The sequence below is a fragment of the Zootoca vivipara genome, chromosome 3 (assembly GCF_963506605.1).
Source record: "Zootoca vivipara chromosome 3, rZooViv1.1, whole genome shotgun sequence".
NCBI classification, from domain to species: Eukaryota; Metazoa; Chordata; class Lepidosauria; order Squamata; family Lacertidae; genus Zootoca; species Zootoca vivipara.
Genome location: NC_083278.1, coordinates 76,034,534 through 76,054,385, shown reverse-complemented (window position 1 = coordinate 76,054,385; position 19,852 = coordinate 76,034,534). Strand labels below are relative to the sequence as shown.

General features: G+C 41.3%; 1 protein-coding gene across 4 annotated transcripts in view; it reads right to left on the bottom strand.

Annotated features, from left to right (window-relative positions):
• Positions 1-12,514, bottom strand: part of CHRM3 (cholinergic receptor muscarinic 3) — a 226,054-nt gene extending 213,540 nt beyond the window's left edge. For all 4 annotated transcript variants that reach the window (XM_035108375.2, XM_060272870.1, XM_035108374.2 and 1 more), the window contains exon 1: positions 12,103-12,514. The gene's annotated coding sequence lies outside the window, so the exon portion shown is untranslated. The remainder of the gene's footprint in view (positions 1-12,102) is intronic.
• Between the last annotated feature and the right edge of the window lie 7,338 nt (positions 12,515-19,852).

The following is a 19,852-nucleotide window of genomic DNA, read 5'->3' as shown; positions in this document are numbered from 1 at the left end:
ATTATTATTTTTTTAAGATAGAAGCATCATTCATAGTTTAAACCAAACCTACCTTATTGAAAACTTTAAATATAAACGGGATTGAACATGGAGATGAAATGTAGTTTGGCATGTGTAAGAACTAGGGAATATGTCTTCATCTTGCTGCCACAGATAATAACCGAGAGCATCAGAACTGTGAGTAAGTGGTAGCAAAAGGTTAGTTGTCATGAATAGACAGGATTACTTTAATACTGAGGTCACACAATGCTTCGCTGCTAGTTAAATGTATTTATAGATAAGCTTTCAATATGTGTAATATGCATGGTTCAATTGTTATAATAACCAGGCCAGCTTTAGATTGGGTAGAATAAATATGTTCCAGAAGGTATTATTATTCTCAACAAAAGTGATGCAAACACTATATAAAATGATTGATTATACTGATGAGGCATGACTTGGGATTACTAGAGAAATTGAATTCATTTTATTTATTTTAAAAGCCCCACTGTCTTCAATGGGTCTTACCTTCATCTGACTGTGCAACCCAATGGGCACTTGCGGCCACAGGATAAGGCTGACTGAAGAGATATTGAAATATCTGCTGGCACAGAAAATGAGCCTGTAGCTCATACTTTGCTTTCTTTTAACAAATGCTGTCAATATCAAAGAAGACAGTCTAGAAGAGGGAAGACCTTAGGGAAACTTGCAAGAAAGTTTTATACTGCTGCCAAAACTGCAGGGAACTCTACATTATACCATACAGCATGTGCAATACTGTTCTCTTAATATCACAGTTGGAGAGGTGTATCCCCACAAATTCATGTACAGCAAAAGGCACGATCCATTGCTGTCACTAGAGTCCCAAGTGACCTCAGTGTGCCAATTATCAACTTCATGTTGTACAGCAACTAAGATTGCACCTGGACAGGTATAGCCTTGCTACAGTGGTCAATGAATGGGTAGCCTTGTTATTAGACTATTGTGACGTTCTGTAAGGTTGCCATACATCTGGAAAATCCCAGACATGTCCTCTTTTGGGGGCCAACATGTCCATCCAGGGGGATTTTTACATTTTAAAGGAAATATCTGGGTTTGTGGGAGGGGCTGTTTGTTTTTGGTGTGGGCTGCACACCGCAGCCACTGCCAGCCTGAAACGGTGAAAGAGGCGCATGGGTACCGTGGCACCTCTTTCCCAGCTCGGGCTGGCAGAGGCTCCGGCTGTCCTCTTTTTTGCTCTTCAAGATTTGGCAACCCTATGTTCTGATCAGCTTGGAAGATGCAGTTAGCACAAAATGCAGCTGTTGGGGTGATTAGTAGAACACCCATGTTATATGTATTGAACTGGTGTTGAACATTCTGAGGTAAGGTTTTTTCACTGACATGACAACATGGAAGGGAGCCTTCTTGGCGATAGTACCCACCTTCTGGAATGCCCTCCCTCAGGTAATTCATGAGGAAAATCAATAGCAGCTTTCCTGGACATTGATTCTTAATTTTTATTTTTTTATTTTGTTTCATACACTGCTCAGTTTGGTCTGCAATATAGTTTTGTTCTGTTGTTTTTAATGAAATTTTTAATTATATGTTGTTGTTTCCACTTCTATTGATTTTATGTTCAGCACTTAAGAGATTTTTATTATCATTTTGTATTACAGTATATTAAGCAGTATAAGATTTTATGAACAAACAAACAGAAGAGAATAATTTCTCTGACAACTACATGCACATGCAAATCTAGCACAAAAGCAAATATGAAGTTGTCACAAGCACTGGCTCTACATGCAGGTCTGCTGCCCTGGGCTTTTATGCTAACTTAAAGTGTCTAGTAAAGAACAAAACAAGGAAAGACACCTATAGTTTTATCTAGGTTTTGAGAAGTCCAGGTCCCAAATATATTATGATAACAAGCGGTGATGCATCTGTGGACATGCTACATATATTCCTAGGTCCAATATTTGTCAAAGGATTGCTTTGACTCTTGTCCTTGTGAAATATGTCCAGCCTTCCTAATTTATATTGTTTATGTCAAATTGTGATTTCATTTGCATATGACATTTGCAAATACAGTGGTACCTTGGTTTTTGAACTTAATCCGTTCCGGAAGTCCATTCTTAAACCAAAGTGTTCTTAAACCGAGGTGTGCTTTCCATAGCTGCCAAGTTTTCCCTTTTCTCGCGAGGAAGCCTATTCGGCATAATGGAATTTCCCTTTAAAAAAGGGAGAACTTGGCAGCTATGGTGCTTTGCCATATCAGCAGGGAACTCAATTTACAAATGAAACACACTCAACAGAAAGCGAAAAATGTTCTTATTCCAAGGCAAAGTTGACAAATCAAAACACCTCCTACGGTACTTCCGGGTTTTCAGAGTTCTTAATCCAAGTTGTTCATAAACTAAGCTGTTCTTTAACCAAGGTACCACTGTATTGGTCAAAATGCACATATGCATTCTAATAAACATTTTCATCTAACATCATGGTTATACATTAGAGGGGGGGGGAGTTGCAAGAAATTGAAGTTGAGGAAGAATGGGCTTCCTTACCCATTTGCAGCTCTCTGAAATATTTATTTACTAAAGCTTCCCTTTACACTTACAATAAGCCAGAACTGCATTGATCAAAACAAAGTAATTTCAAGGACAAATATGTGGAACTGGAATGAGTAGTTTTGCTATTTATCATTGTGCAAGGTAGACTGAACAGCCTGGCATTTTGAGCCAAGTTCCAACCTGTATTTTCTCTAGTCATTAAAATCTAGTCAGACTTACTTGTTTAAATGTCCACAGAAAGCTGAGTGTGTAAGACGTCGTTTTAATTACTGTAGCTAATTCTAAGCTTGATTTTCATAAAAAGCATCTTATCACTGACAACACACCAGTTTAGGTTAGGAACTTACTCTCTCTGGATTCAGCTATATGGCTGCAAATAAAACGTTTTAAATGTGTTGTAAAGTGCAATATACAAATGTGACACCAGATGGCGAAAGTGAGCTATGCCAAATTCAATGAATTTTTCAAAATGTTTTTAAATAAAAAAATACTGTAATTTTTATGTGTGTGTAGATTCTGGATCTAGAATTGACCTCCGCAGTCACTTACGGACTCATTGTTAAAACTGTGTTTATGGAAGACAATCATACTTGGCTATGAGTGATCGCCAAAGAAGAAGACATTCCAAAATGTGGCCTCTGGTAATATCTGGTATAACAAAATGTAAAGTTGTCATATAAAATTGGTCTGTTATGCATGTAATGCTGAATGAATTAATAAATAAATAAATATAAGCTTACTGTTCTAGCCGAGCCAATGGTCATGACAAACCATCCTAAATCCAAGATTAGCTGAAAATGAATATGTGAGCATGTGGATACTCAAATGAAAAATTGCAGCCTCCCTTTGCTCCTCCCTAAGTTCTTCTGCTGCTCTCATAGTACCCCGAGCTAAGGCATGGTTTCACTTGGCATTCACTTACATCCAAACCTACACTCCTTGCTTGTTTCTCTCCAGCCAAACCATGAGCTGTAGCCAACATTTATTATTGGTTCACCATTCTTGGTGTGTCTGGGGGACAAACTATCTACCAACTACCACCTACCAATTCTTTTCTAATTTTAATTAAAGGACATTATTTGTGAATCACCCTTCGGGGGGGGGGGTTGTTATAAATCGTAACTGAAATTGGAATGAAAAATACAAACACAGGAAGGAGAAAGAAATCAAAACAACCAAATATTTAAATACAAGGATATATTAAGTGAAATACTTGGGATTAGTTTGCATTAACAAAGTGCCATATCAGATCTGAGGACATACACGTAAGCTTTATCTAGCAGGGATGTAAATATTTAATGTGAGAGGCCAAAGTGAGAAAGATAGCAGTGGGTTAGAGGACCGGACTGCCCCACTCCAGTACTAGTAAGCAAAAATGCTTGCAGTGACAGAACAGTCATATGAGCACTACATAAAATTCCACCCTGTATCCCAAAGTCTAGCCTTTCCTTACAGGAACGACAATCCAACATCTTAGTCATTCTTTTTCACCTTTCCCAGCTGTACAATATATATATTGGGGAGAGAGAGAGAAAGAGAGAGAGAGAGAGAGAGAGAGAGAGAGTTCTATTTGCCCCACTAAAGAGATAGAGATGATAGAGAGATATAGATAGATATTTAGTGGGGCAAATAGAACTCTACATAAAAACAAAATGCAACCATATCACAGAATTATGTAAAGACATTTCAGTTCTGGCCACCTTACTTGCAACCCCTTCCCCGAATAACAACTAGCATAGAATTTGCCTTCACCCCACCCCACCCCACTATGGCTGGACTCAGAGTTTAATCAAAAATATTGACAAAACACTTCTATCCCTAGCAGGAAGAGAATACCCCCAATAATATACTGCTACTTTTTCTCATTTTACTTCCAATAAAAAATATTCAAGCAGCCCAAATTATATTTATATATTCTATTTATATGGGCACACACCACCTGCTCTATCTCCTATGCAACTCCTCAGATGCTTCTTTCAATAGAATGATTGGCCTCGGCTTTAAGAGTAGAGTGGGAAAGAGCCCAATAATGGTTAAACTAGGGCTATTGCTCTGCCATTAACCCAGTTGCAAAGACAGTATGACAGGCTTACACAAACAGGATTTCTTAGTTGGTGGTGCAACAAAAGGGGCTAAGCAAAATTTTGAAATCTTAACTGAACACCACCCATTAGCAATAGGAATGGGTTTTTAACGCATGCAAGTGGCTTTGGGATAATTACATGTCTCCTAGAGGGGTGGGGTGGAGTGAGAGGAGATGGTAAAAACATCATTATTCAGGGGAAAGCGGTGGAAAAATTGTTTAGATCTTGTTTTAATATGCTGAACAAACAGTTACTGAAACAAAGTTCTGTTGTACTATATACTTATCATTACAGGGTGTTTTCCTGGTGCAGAAGGCTTTCCATATTCACAGTAGTGGTAATTATGTGCTAAGGCTGCTGCTGTGGGAAGGTCCTCTATCAGGCTCCATGCATTCCATACCACCCACCCATGGTAAACTGTCAGTGTAAATGGTTCTGGGATTGGTGTTGACCAGTTCTGTCCACCCAGACAGAAATAGTAAGTTACACCCACTCTTTCATCATGAGAAACAAAATGCAAAGCCCTCTTTTTCATTTATAGAAGGAAGAAAGGAAGAGAGGACTCTACATGTGCAGTTGCCTCATGTAGGCATTTACACAGCCACTGGTGGCAAACAGATTTTGGTAACAGAAACAACATCGCAGAAGGAGACAACACTAGGAAGTAGGAAATGGTTTTGTTGCTCATCCCTAATGATATCAAAGGCAATAACCAACAGGTGCTTATGTCACATATGGAGATGCTAGGAATAAATATATAAGGAGACATAAGCAGATGTTCGACATGAATGTTAAATGTGACACTGGCTATACAGTGGGACATAATTGAAAAACACAAAAAGATGGTGTTGTAAGACTGAAAAAAGGTAAAAGTTAAAAAAAAGTGCACAGGAGATTTTTGCATATGTGACAGATTTTGCCATTTTGCTGCTAACAAAACCATGGTGTGCTACTACAATACCTGTGCTTCTAATCACAATTTGCTACATGCACCCCCAGCAGCAGAAGCAAAGCAGCAGTAGTCAGACCAACTGCAAAGTAGGCAAAACTTTTGCTACCTTCTTCCTGCTTTGCCTTGTTGCTCCCCCGTGAAGGGAGAAGACAGATGCTGGATCATCCCTAGAGGACATCGCCAGACCCACCCACCACCAATTTATAACAGCTGGTCTGATACCAGACTTTTGGGTGCAGTGGTTAAAAGGGGTGAAATAGTTGTTTATCTGCTACTTAGTGGGTGAGAGTATTCTTTATTATTTGAGTATTGTTAATGTTTTTTGTTATTATTGATATGGTGAGTGTGTGTCCCCCCCCCCGATAAATATTACATTACACTGTTCTCCTTCCCTTATTATATTTTGTGTGTGTGTGTGTGTGTGTGTGTGTGTGTGTGTGTGCATTGCTGTAAGTAACTTGAAGACCCTTGGGGGATAAGCAATAATCATTTAATAAAATGATGATGATGATGATGATATCAATAAAGGTGTCAAGTAATATGGCAAGTAAGACAGCATACAACAGCAGCAGAAAGATTCCCACAACTATGTGGCTTTTTCAGAGCCAGAGAACGCTACACATCCAATAGCATGACTAAACCTTTCAGCTTGTCCCCAAGGGCATATTTTCAAATGCACAGAGTTCTTAAAAACATCCTGAAAATATGCTATATACTTCCTCATAAATGGATATTAAAACATTTAGTTCTAAAACATAAAGTTCTAAGGTATTTTAATCTAGCATTCTGCAAAACAAACTCTTCAGTTAAGTGAAATCCTACACAGTCTCCTTCTCCTTCCCTATGTTATGCCTTAATGACCGAAATATAGCACACGCACACACACACACATATCTAGCAGCAGTTTCTGAAACTTTGGACTTAGGAAGCAGGCAATGGATGATTTATTCCACAACTTTGAAGCAGCCACAGATAATTCTCCTTCACACACTCCTGCTACTGGGCATGGGGCAAGAACTCAAGCAGGGATGCTATGCTTTGAGAGGCACCATAGTTCAATTGAGCACTGCAGAAGGTAGGAGGTTAAAAATTCCTGAAACCTGCTGTTTAAAAAGAGCAGTTATCAAGCAGATGGGAAAGGCTTCTGAAATTCTTGCAAGCAGTCAGCATGGCCAATGATCAGGAATAATGGGAGTTCTGCTGCAACATCTGGGGATCCCCAGATTGGCTGCCCTTGCTGTAGAGCAACTAGCACAGCTCTTACGCATATAGTAACATGGGCTATGCTGAAACCCATTTAAAAACATCAGTACAACAGATATAAAAAGTACAAAGCAGTAGACACTAGATACTTTTTTTGAAAATCAAAGTACTCAATCAAAACTCCTGAGTAGGGAGGTTGGACTAAATGACCCTCAGGGTCCCTTCCAACTCTACAGTTTTATGGACTCTGTCAATTTTGGAACTCTCACTTTCTCATTTTAACACTCTTAAATTCAGTTCTCCACATTTTCACAGCAAATTGAGATTTTTTATAAAAAAAATCATGAAAATTCATCGGCATTTCAGTGCAGATTTCTCCTAATATACACATTTTGTATGCAGTTTTGAGTAAGATATACATTTTCTGCAATCAATGTTCCCTAATTTAATGTATTTTTGTAGGTTATTTTCTCCCTACAAATGTATTTTGTACGTATTACTTGGCTGGGGGAACCGCATCACAAAATTCAGAGATGTGCGAATTTTAAAGTATGGCATTGTTTCAATTCTCACGTTCTTTGGAAATTGAGAACCTACCAACAAATTTGTCAGGTTCACGTTTAAATGTGAACTGTATTGATTTTTCCTCCCATCCCTATTCCTGAGTAAGCTTAGCAGTCATGGGAAAAGAGGACAGACTCTCAATTACTAAAGAACTGGAAGCAGGGTGTAGGAATAAATGGGCAGTTCTCAAAAATCATGGTAGTATGCAAGAAGTGGTGTCATCCAAGGATCATTCTGAGAACTGTGCTTTTCAACTTGTTCATAGATGAGCAGAAGTTAGGGAGATGTTGACCCAGTGTGCAACGGCTGTGGAAAAAGGTGAATTCAGTGCTAGAGATTAGCAAAGGGATCAAAAATAAAACTGGCAATATCATAATGCCATTGTACAGATCTATGGCCTGACTACACTTGGAATGCTGTGCTCAGTTCTGATCACCACATATAAAAAGAGATATATAGCTGGAAAAGGTGCAGAAGGCAATCATTTTAACAAGGGGCTGGAGCAAAGGTTACAATGTTTAGGGATTTTAGTTTGTGCAGGGGTGAAATCTGATGGAGGGCAAGTACATGATAAGAACTGAATAAAATTATGCATTGGTACAAAGAAAGTGGATGGAGAGAAGTTTTTTTTTTCTCACTCACTGATAATGCTAGAAACTGGGATCATCTAGTGAAGCTGAATGCGTGAAGATTCAGGACAGAAACAAAGTACTTCTTCACACAGTGCATAAACTCTGGAATTCATTGTCACAAGATGTAGTAATGTCCATCAACTTGGACAGCTTTAACAGGGAGTGAAACAAATTCATGTATGATAAGACTCTTAATTGGCTATTATTTGTGATGGGTATATTATATCCCATGTCAGAGGCAAGTTTGCCTCAGAGTATCAGTTGCTGCAGTTCACAAGCAGCAGCGTACTGCTGTGTTCATGTCTAGCTTGTGTGCTTCCCACAGGCTGGCCACTGTAAGAACAGGATACTGGACTATATTGTCCTTTGGTCTGATTCAGCGTGGCTCTTCTGCTCTTGTGACCCTGTGAAGGTTGCATGGGAGGATTGAGAAGGGATACATATTATGCAGCTGGTGCGAAGATTTCTCTCAGTACAGCCAATGAGCTAGTCTGAATTATACACAGGGGAGGAGAATGCTATGATATAAGCCATCAAGATGCAAACCATCAATGCTGTACGATCCAAAGCAATTCCATATCAAAAAATATAATTCGATATGTTATTGAAATTATAATCTGCATGTTGATGATTGTTAAAAAAAACAAAAAAACAAAGTTGTTTCCCAAGCTTTATAAAAAGTATTTCAGAATTAGTGACAAAGATTGATACTGGTCATACGAACAGCAACCAGAAACAAGACTTCAACATTTATTTACTTAGAAGAAAAGGAAGGAGGAACACTTAACTTGTTTTGCACCATTAACATCAGGGGGGGGGAAATGAAATGTTTATTGGCCTGGCTGGGGAAACCCAGCCAGATGAGTGGGGGTATAAATAATAAAATTATTATTATTAATAATAAAACAAATGCAAATACAGGCATTCAGCATGCACACACACAACCCACCTTGTTTCTTTTACCTTCCTCATTTGGGTCTCTTGTTACACAATCTCATCAGAAGTTCTTCCTAACCTCATCAATTCAAAGATATTGGAATTAGCTCATGGAGTAGCAAACCAATATCCAATGAAAGGATACTGTACTATTCTCAATTCAATAGTCTGTCATACATTCTGCTTCTTCAGTACACTTCCAAGTCATAAATAAGAACAATGTAGAAAACTCACATAGAATCAAACTCTCTCCTAAAGACCACAGATATATATCATGCGATTTAAAAGAAGAAGCAAAACTGAGCTCTTTAAGACAGTGCCACAGCTAAACAATTTTTTAAATCTCTCAGAATTCAAGTACTTTGTGCTAACATGGATGTAAAGCTATCATGGCTGGAGAAACCATGGGATAATGGGTCCTTTTTCTCCCATTTCCATGTTGGTTTATTACTATAACCTTCAGGCAGAAAGGAACATTTCCCATGATCATACTGACATGCAAATGAAGGAGAAAGAGAAAACAAGCCAGTTTTCAAAGAGAGAACATCATAAGATCAGAGATGCAATGAGCCCCATCTCTCCATTTGGTAATTCATCTTATCCTACCGGTAATTAGCTTTGAGTGGGAGAAAACACAGTAGAGGTAGAAAAGCTGCTTAGGGCATATGAAAATTCAGAAGCATCACTGACAGTAGGATTTACCACCAAGAGTGGCTAGTATATTAAAGCACTTATGACCTCCACCACCCCAAAGACACACAGCTGCCCATAAGTGCAGATAGCACCTCGGACTCAGTTCTATTCCAAGCCATTTTAAACAAATCAAACACTGTGTCTGATTAAATATCCAGATGCAAACAAAATCACTGTTCAGTCACTTTGATGTTTCAAGCCAATGGTCATTGTGAAGTGCCACTTTGGATCTCAAGCAATGCTATGTAAAAATACACTAAAATTCAGCATTAGCTTCTATAGGGTGCAGCAGCCAATCTCTTTATTTAAAACACACACACAATATTTTTTTTTTTTTGCTAAGTTCTGTTGTGTCTGAGACTTCAATATCCTTCAGTAGTTCTGAGTTCTTTTTATAGGAAGCATTTAAGATGAGATCAAAGTAATTTCTGCCCACATTAATATTTGGATGAATAAACAACCTACCACGGCAACATGCATGTCCCTGTAAGCATCAACTTACTTGGGTTCTTGTGTTGTAGATTTAGGTACTTAGATCTAAATCCAGCAAATAAATGTGTTTCAAAATACATTACCCAGTGGCTTGAAAAAGATGTTTGCAGCAGACACCACAATTTGCATAACCTACTCTGCTCACAAAATTCTGTTTAAATCTGTGAGGAATATACTGAAGACACTTAGGATGGAGAGAGTCTGCTAACAGGAATCAGAGTTGATTTAAATAATAATTGTCCAGTAACTATTAAAAGGTGAAGACTAACACTATAAGTTTGGGAGGGTGCAGGTGGCAGACAAAAAGACAAATCAATCAATCTGACATGCTTTGCACATCATATTTAACAACACTGACTACCTTACTGGGTTGTTGTAAGGATTCCAACCAAGTCATGTATGTGAAGCATATAAATATGAGCTAGTTAATATTTAAAGTATGCTTATATTTCACAAATTAAAAAGTCTTCAGATGTGCAATTCTTACAGCGACCCTGAAAGGCAGCATTATCAACATCTTCATATGAGGTTGAGAAAGAATGGCTCGCCAAACAACACCTAGTGACTTCATGGCAGAGAAAAGCTATAACTGAGGACTTCCCTATTCATAGCTCAGTCTCTTACACATCAGGCTATCCAGCTTGCCATTTAAATTTACACTCCTTATAGTACCAATCTGAAGAGGCATATAATTGAATTAAGTCCACAAACAAATCAATTTTGCCTCAGATTGATCACTTACGCAGTAAACAGAGAACCACCTCTGTTCCCCAGATGCTTCCGTAATCACTAGAGATTGCACATAAAGAGAGATGAAGGAAACTGCTCAGGTAAGACACCTTTGTTTGCACAAATGTGCCACGCAGGTTAACTAATCCCCGAAACGCATCCACGCCAAGTGGACTTGAATGGGAGTTTGGAACATAAGATTTAGAGAATCATAGACTCCTACTGCAGATTAAGTTGCCCCTTGCCACCATTCCAGCTGCTTGTCAGTCATAACTGGAAGAAGGACTGGGAAGGGGGATCATAGCATCAGAGGTATGGCTGAATCCAACCACCATCCCCACAAGGTTTTCCCAATGCTTATGAAAGTAGTGGAGGATTCTAATCAGAATTAGCAATAGCAAGTCTACAACTAAGAAGTGATGGTTTCTCTAGACTATTTTACACAGGGGTGCATTAGTTGTGTGCAGAGTGCTGGAAACATGCATGGACACTGAGGGCAAACACATAAGGAAAGGAAATGTTGCTTCTGCCAAAATATGAACAGCACATATTGGATCTGCTTTGCTTTCGAGGCCAATGAGCCTTTGGTAGGAAAGGCAATCTAGACAGATACGCTTGAAACTCCAGCGGAGTCTCTGGAACAAAGCCCTGAGATTGCTTCAACCAGAAGAAGGGGCTCTTCAAGATCTCAGCCAGAAGCCTGACGCCGGCCTAAAGAGGACAACTTTCAGCAACACCCCCCCCCCGCAAAAAAGAGCACACCGAAGGAGCCGACGCATTTTCCACACAAACCGCCGCTTTCCCCGAGCTCCCTTCCCAGAGGAAATTGCAATCCCTCCAAATTTAAAATATATTAGACTACGTCGAACACACACAGGAGATGCCTCTCGATGGACTTCTGAATCTGTCCGAGGGCTCCCTCGGTAGTTCAGATGTCAAGAGAAAAGGCGAAGAATAAATGGGGACGGGGTGGGGGGGGGGAGAAGCGGGGGAAGTGCTTATGGGGCTGCGTGGGGGGAGAGAAACGTCCATGGAAGGCAGCACTCGCCGCGTCCGCCTCTTTTCCGACAGGGCATGGAAAGGGCGACTCCCTCTCGCGCCTCCGTCTCGACTCCGCGGCTGCCGCCTGCCGCCGCTTCTGGCACGGTCGCTCTCGCTCGCCCCGAGTGACTCTGCCAGAAACTTTGGCAGCCGAAGACGAGCGCCAGAAGGCGGGCGCGGCGAGCGCACCGCGACTCCCCCCCCCCCGGGAGCGGTTCCCCGAGAAAGACTCCGAGGGAAACTCTTACCTGGCTGACGCGGGACGCGCCGCGCGCTGGCTGGCTGGCTGGCTCACTCGCTCGCAGGTGAAGCGACGCTCCCCACAGAAGCGGCGGAGTCCAGGCAGGCAGGCACTATATCCCCCTTCGGCCAGGCGGCGCCAGCGGCGAGGCGCTCCTTCTCCGGCGGCCGCTTGCACCTGTGCGCCAGGCGAGGCAAATACTCCCTGGCGCCTTCTCCGTCTCCCTGTTCCTCTTTCTCCCGAGCGGCGGCGAGCTAGAAACCCCGCCGCTCCTCCTTCCTTCCTTCCTCCTCCTCCTCCTCCTCTCGCCTTCCCCCAGATTCTCTCCCAGTCACGTCTCCACACAACACCGGCAGCCGTAGGGCGACTCCTGCCTTCGCGCTCTGCCTAGTGCCGGAATGTCCGAGCCGCCGCCGGAGCAGCATCCACCTCGCGCTCCCCCGCCCCCTCCAATCGCATGCCAAGAGCGGGCAGCTCCCGAGCGCGCCACTCATTGGTCCTCCCGCAGCTGACCTCACCGCAGCCGCTCACGCCCACCTAGTGGATTTCCTAGGCAGCCTTTATTATAGGGGCGCCCGCCTACCAGCCCGCCCGCCCGCGCTGCCCAGCGAAGCCCTGGCAGCGGGGCTTTCGGCACCAAGCTAGGCGCGCTCTTGCGCCGCTCGGGTCCATCCATTGATTGTACCACAAGTACAGTAGCCTCTTGGGCTCCTGGCCGATGTCCTGTTTTGGGGCGGGGCACGGATGAGAAGCAGGGCGGTGGAAATCTATTAAAAGAGATTAAAGGGAGACAGCTGGAAGCTAATCATCACCGCAAACAAATTGGGACCAAGGAGGGGGAGGGAAGACAAATGCAGCAGAGACTGTAGGCTAGAAGGAGGTGACTGAAGAGGCTTGAGATATGAGCAAAGGGATATTTCTCATAGACCTGCTAGCTTTGTCGCCAGTCACTTCTTAGAACTAGTGGAGAGTTCTGTAACTCAAAGGTAATGAAATCACTGCTTCCCAAGGCCCATTTGGCGGCCAAACACATGGCCCATTGTGGGAAGTCCGCCAGCAGAACCTGAGCCCAACAAAACTCTTCCCACTGGAGATTCCCAGAGACTGCTTCCAGAAGTGGAGGTAGAGCATGTCCATTGTAGCTAGTAGCCAATGAGATCCTTCTCCTCTCTGAATTTGTCTAACCTTCTTTTAAAGCCATTCAAGTTGGTGGCTAGAAGTACCCCTTGTGGGAGTGAATTCCATAGCTGAACTGTGCAGAGCAGGGGTCCCCAAACTAAGGCCCGGGGGCCGGATGCGGCCCAATCGCCTTCTAAATCCGGCCCATGGACGATCCAGGAATCAGCATGTTTTTACATGAGTAGATTGTGTCCTTTTATTTAAAATGCATCTCTGGGTTATTTGTGGGGCATAGGAATTCATTCATATATATTTTTCAAAATATAGTCCGGCCCCCCACAAGGTCTGAGGGACAGTGGACCGGCCCCCTGCTGAAAAAGTTTGCTGACCCCTGGTGCAGAGTATGAAGAAGTACTTTCTTTTGTCTGCCTTGACCCTTCCAGTATTCAGCTGTATTGGATGCTCCTAGGTTCTAATATTATGAGACAGGAAGAAAAGCTAGGTTGCAGTATGCTAATAAACTGTCAATTAAAGCTACTTTGAATGTTGCACTGCAGGTGTTGTTGTTGTTGTTGTTGTTGTTGTTGTTGTTGTTGTTGTTGTAATATATACCATCATTATGGGTAAGGATGAGCTGAGATAACTCATATTTGCTATGTAGTCCTTTCTAAAATTAAGGTCTTTTCTAAATTACTGTACTCAATTATTGTGTGTGCACGTGTTTATTCATTCATTTATTTTGAATTTGCCACATGGCATATTAATGGGGGGGGCAGAAAGCTTACAAAATTAAACAAAATGTAAAACATAGTTAAATCAATGCATGCAATAATTAGCAATGCAATCTCAAAGCAGTGTATACTATGTACAATATAAAAGAACAATATCTATTTAAAAATAAAGCAGGAAAATATATAAAAGCAAATAAAACAGATTCCAGGGATTCAGAAACCAGGGCCCAGTCTTATAGGTGAGGGGAAGCCTATGCAAAAAGAGAAGAACTGATGATTGCTGCTTTACATATGGCAGAATGAAGGCCATTCCACAGAACAGGAGTAATACCAAAAAAATGCCTGGTTTTGTCTCACCACCCTATGATACTCTGTAGTGCCAGTAGTAGAATATTCCAGCTTTTCCTGGCAAGACAACTACATCCATTTCTGGACTAGGATAGCCTAACCACTGTTGTCCATGTGCTGGTAACATTGGGGTTGACCCAAAGCTGCAGGAGTGCAAAAATGCAGTGGTTTGACTGCTCACTGTGGTATAATGTTGCCATATTTCACTGCTGATGAAAGAATTACACTGGCTGCCAATTAGCTACCAGGGTAAGTTAAAGGTAAGATACCTAAACAGAAATGTTTTAAGCAGGTGTAATAAATAAGACAGCAAATGCACATACTTATATATAACACTGTTGGGTATGTGGTTTTTATTTTATTGTGAAATTGCTTCAAGGTGCTCCATAGGAAGCAATTAATAAATGTAATAAATAATCTAAATACTTGGGCATAATCGTTCCTAGTTGCTCATCCATCAGCCTGCATAACCGGAGTAAGACTTAAACCTACTCCCTATAAAAGTTATATGAAGGATGAGCTGCCACAATTTCACTTCCTGGAGAGCTACCCACTAGAAAGCGATTTTCTTTCTGAAGGTGCCCTGGTTGATTAAAGATTTATGCAGAATGTGAAGGTGTAGATCTACTTGAATGCATTTTTTTTGGACTGGGAGGAAAGAATTTTGTAGTTCTTTGTGAGAATTTCCTGGCAAAGAAAATAGATGGAATTGGGTGGGAGTTTAGTCCTGTTTAAATTCTCTGGTGTGAATCATTCTATCAGCAGTGTGAAACAGGGAAATAGCATTGAAATTCTCACACTTACATCGATAAAATCATATAAATTATATGAGATAAGGGTCCCTAAGGCTTTGATCTTTCTAGCACATGGCCAGAGCCATATTAAAGCCATGCTGACCATATGCTGATGCTCAACACATTTCTGTACTCAAGCAGCTTCTGACATGATTCCAGGAAGCAGTTGGAGAGAAGGAAAATACTGCTGTTGGAGTGGGGAAAGTTATGTGTGGATAGGACAGATGAGAGTGTGGATTAAGAACCGAAGATAATTTTGACACAAAAAGGGGAATTAATTGTTCCACTCAAGCCCCCCTTAAGTGGCTGAAAGATCCTCCTGCTCAATGCAGGAGACAACTGCAGCATTTCCAACAGAGCTCCATTCAGCTGCCAGCAAAAGAGAACATCCCAAGACAGTCTATTCCACTGTCAAACAACCTTTACCATTAGAAAATGTCTCCTAATGTTTAGCAGTACAAAAAGGCTACGGTCCTTGGCAGTGTATTTGGCCTTGGTTTCATGGCTGCATCTACCTGGAGCAGCAGAGAAACCAGTGCACACAATGATTATATTCAGATACAATGCTAAACCATAGTTTAGTGCTATGGGATCTAGCCTTGAGTTGGACATTTCGCCCACCCTTTCTGCTCCTCCTCCAACATGGTAACAAGGAGGAGATTTGTTCTGTTCAAATCAGTAATTGAAGTTTGTTTTCACTGCAGCATAGAAGCCAGAATCACAAACCATGGCTCAAAGTTGATTTTAGACCCCGGATTCTTCTGATCAAACAGGAAGCTTTTCGAGACTTATTACTGAGGTGCCAGTCATGAAGAGAGGTGTGAAGTGGCTGGATGTGCCAGTTGTTCAACTACACATTTAATAAGCCAAGATACCATTGTCCAAATGTAGCCATTGGCTTTTCCGCAAAACCATAGCCAAGACTAACCACAACTTGTTCGGATTTCATTGTAATGGTGATCAGGAACATGAAGTGAAAGGTCACCTGTATTGTCATCTAGAACCTAACACTACCTCTACAGATGGAAGCAGATGCATCCATTCTGGAGGAGCATATGTTTGCAACCCCTGGCAGTTAGGATGTTGCTTCCATGCAGTTTTGAACATCCTGCCTGATTCCTGAATGCCTGTATCATGACTTTTGAAATCTGTGTCTGCTGCCAAGCCTGTAGTGTTGTGTGTGTGCCAAGTGAAAGGTTGGGCAGAGTTACATGCAAACAGGTTATGATTGAATCTGAACACAGTAAAACCAAAAGCTTCCAATCTGTCTCTCAGACAGTGGTGTGTGTGTGTGTGTGTGTGTGTGTGTGTGTGTGTGTGTGTGTTTGTGTGTGTATGTGGCGGTGGAGGCAATACAAGCCGTAAGGCTCATGCACATAACACTAAAGCATAGTTTAGCATTATGTGCAAACCAGGCAAGTACGTATATTGAATACTGATGCACAGCATCATAATGGAATATCAACTGCTCCAACAAATTCACACCATGGTAGGCTTGGCCAGCTTTCTTCGCACCACAATAATTCCATGGCCGTCTTTATTCACAATAGTGTCAGTTAACTTCGCTGTGATTATTATTACCTAACTGCGTTTTAATCCATGATACTAAAAAACCCCTAAAATGAATATACATTCTACCCAATGCATGTCTTACATTTAATTACAGAGGCAGGAGATTCAAGATGTCATTTAGAGGTCCTTTAGAGGTCCTAGTATTCTAAAGTAAGCTACGGTTACAGGTAGGTAGCCGTGTTGGTCTGGATCGAAGTAAAATAAAAAAATTCCTTCAGTAGCACCTTAAGTAAGTAAGCTACGTTGACATTGTTGGCATTAGACAGGTATAGCCCTGGGTTGTTTGTGTTGTTTGTGGAAAATATCTCTGAAATGTTTGGGAGGGATCAAGTCCAAAATTTTAGTAAAAAAAAAAAGTGTAGCTGAAAAATGGCAATTCAGGGCACAGTTCTTCATATGTGACAATACTTTGTTGTTGTTGCTTTAAAACAAGTCTATACAACTTCATTAATTTCATATTTTGGTGTGGCTATTGGTTTTTAAGCATCTCTCTACAGAACTCAACCATTCTAATTTGCAGGCAGAGAATATGAAATGTATGGACAGGCGAAACCCAAATGCAGAGCAAGATACGCAGTGGAGCATGCAGAATTAAGCACACAGTGCCAAGGAGCTATGAAGATTGTGGTGCCAACACACACACAAAAATAAATAAAAATGGGATGAACATTCTTAGTCATTCCCTCTCACAATATGTATCTCTCTTCATATGCACGCAATCTGCAGTCAATAGAAGTTACACTCACCTGGTGACTGCTACCCGTACAGCACTTCCTTGTCAGCATGTAATATGAGCATGACGTGAAAGGGACGGCTGCATGTACAGTCCCATCAGGATGCTTTGCAGTAGTCACTCTGTGAAAGACACAGACGTAATGCATCATTATGTAGGTCCAATGTGCCGTAAAATTTCTGGGAACTGCAGCATGGATGCCTAATGTAGTTTATCCTGTAGCACAGCAAAAACTTTCTAGCAAGAGCTGAACATATAAAAGAACACGGCAACAGAATAAGGGGGGAGGAAAACCACTGACTGTTTTTATGTTTGAAGCAGGTACAATAAAGCATTTTAAATCATTTGGCACACGCAGAAATTGCCTTTCAGCAGTTACAAAGGCCAGGCAAGAGAGACAGCATTTCCCCTTTGCTTTTCACCTTCTAGAATTTGTTAGAAAACTTTTCTTCAAAGCATATGAGTGAAAAAAATACTTCTTGTCCAGTAGTCTAGTCTGGTCATTAATTTTAATAGTTTAAAAGGCTGTAAGGAAGCCCAGCCACTATCAGTGAAGTTAACCATGATAAATAAGGTGTCACATCCAGGTAGACTCCCAAGGCAAACCACGTTCCTCTGCATAATATCCAAGTGCTTAAGAAGGCCAAAAGACTTAAAACTCATAATAAATTATTCTGATCCAATCTAGAAGTTAAAAGATCGGCCAGAATCCAACTCAGGCTCACTTTTGATTAATATGAGTTTAAGCAGGCCAACTCAGGGATGAGTGACAGATTTAATACTTGATCCCCCTCCCTCCCTAAGAAAAGAAGAAATGTTCATTGTTTAGCATTTCCTATAAAAGGAACACAATACCTTAGGCAAACTTTTACTGTAACTTAGATAAACCTCTACAGTAAATATGGGAACGGAGGTATTAAAAATGACCCAAATCTTGTTAACAACCAAAGAAAACACAAAGGCTACCTGATTCATTAATACCACAAAGAAACCACAGTTGCAACAATTTGTTTCTTTTATTCAGATTACAGTACCGGTAATTAGAATTTGAAAGCCATCACCATTTCATTTCGCTATTACCGGTACTTGGGTGAGCATTATGAGTTGGATCCAGGCTTAGTCCTGCTCAGAGTATACCCATAGAAATCAATGGAACTTTAGTTACATCACAACAAACTGCAGTTCCATTTATTTCAGTGGGTTTTTAACACACGCCTAAGCCTGGAACCAAGCCTGTTATCAGGATCACTCAGAGTGACTGTGCAGAGCAACTGCTATGATGCAAACTCTTGACCTGACGTTTCTGACTCGGACATTATACCTCTTAGCTCTCCTGTAAGCTTGCCAAATGGACAATCCACCCAAAAGGTTCCCAGAACTCGCTGGTGTGCTCTGATTTATCATTTGGAAATCAATGGGTGACAACTCAAGTTAATAAATAGCTGGCAATTTTAGACATGAGAGACCTTAGCTCTTTAAGTCATCAGTTCTGCTAGTCTGTTAGCTCTAGTGTACCATCTTGGTGTGTGCGGGGCAGGGAAGAGAAAGAAAAGAAGCATGATTCAAATCTTTGAATCCTATAGATGCTATCAATTTAAAAATCACTGGCCCAGTCAGGGGGTGGGATGGAGGTGGAACAAAATCCAAAAACAAGTTAGTTGTTTTTTATGGCCAATATGTATGTGGGCAAAGCACACAAATGGTGTTTCTGGAGGGAGGTGGTGGCTCCTTCTAGTATAGTGTTCATGCATGTGTAGCACATGAAAATGTACAGTTCATTAAAACAGTACACACTGCTACTGCACGGTGACCCTCCTATATAAGAGTGAAATTGGGTAACAGAGTTGCTTCACACAATTTGAGGAAACAACATGATTCCACACACCCCCAATACATTATGCCCTCTCCTCCACATGGAACCAATGCCATATGGAAGAAGTTCTACTAATATATGCAGGGCTTTTTCCAGCTGTAAGTCACTGGAACTCAGTTCTGGCACCTCTCAGGTGAGCCCCATTGCTATTATAAACAGAACGAGGGAGGTATTCGTGGTGAGTTCTGGGACCTCTTTTTCTAGAAAAATAGCACTGAGTATATGTCTGGGATTATTAGAAATTAGACTTCTGTGATTAAAGAGGTGGGTGATATTATTTACTATGCAGTCTTTGTTGGTCCACACAGAAGTGTACTGTGTCGGCTACTGAGTAGCACCGAGTATTGTAGATGTCTGGGATTTTTAAAAATTATAGCTACTCAGTACCAAGATCATGGCCACTGGTCCCATCACCTCCTGGCAAATAGAAGGGGAAGAAATGGAGGCAGTGAGAGATTTTACTTTCTTGGGCTCCTTGATCACTGCAGATGGTGACAGCAGTCACGAAATTAAAAGACGCCTGCTTCTTGGGAGAAAAGCAATGACAAACCTAGACAGCATCTTAAAAAGCAGAGACATCACCTTGC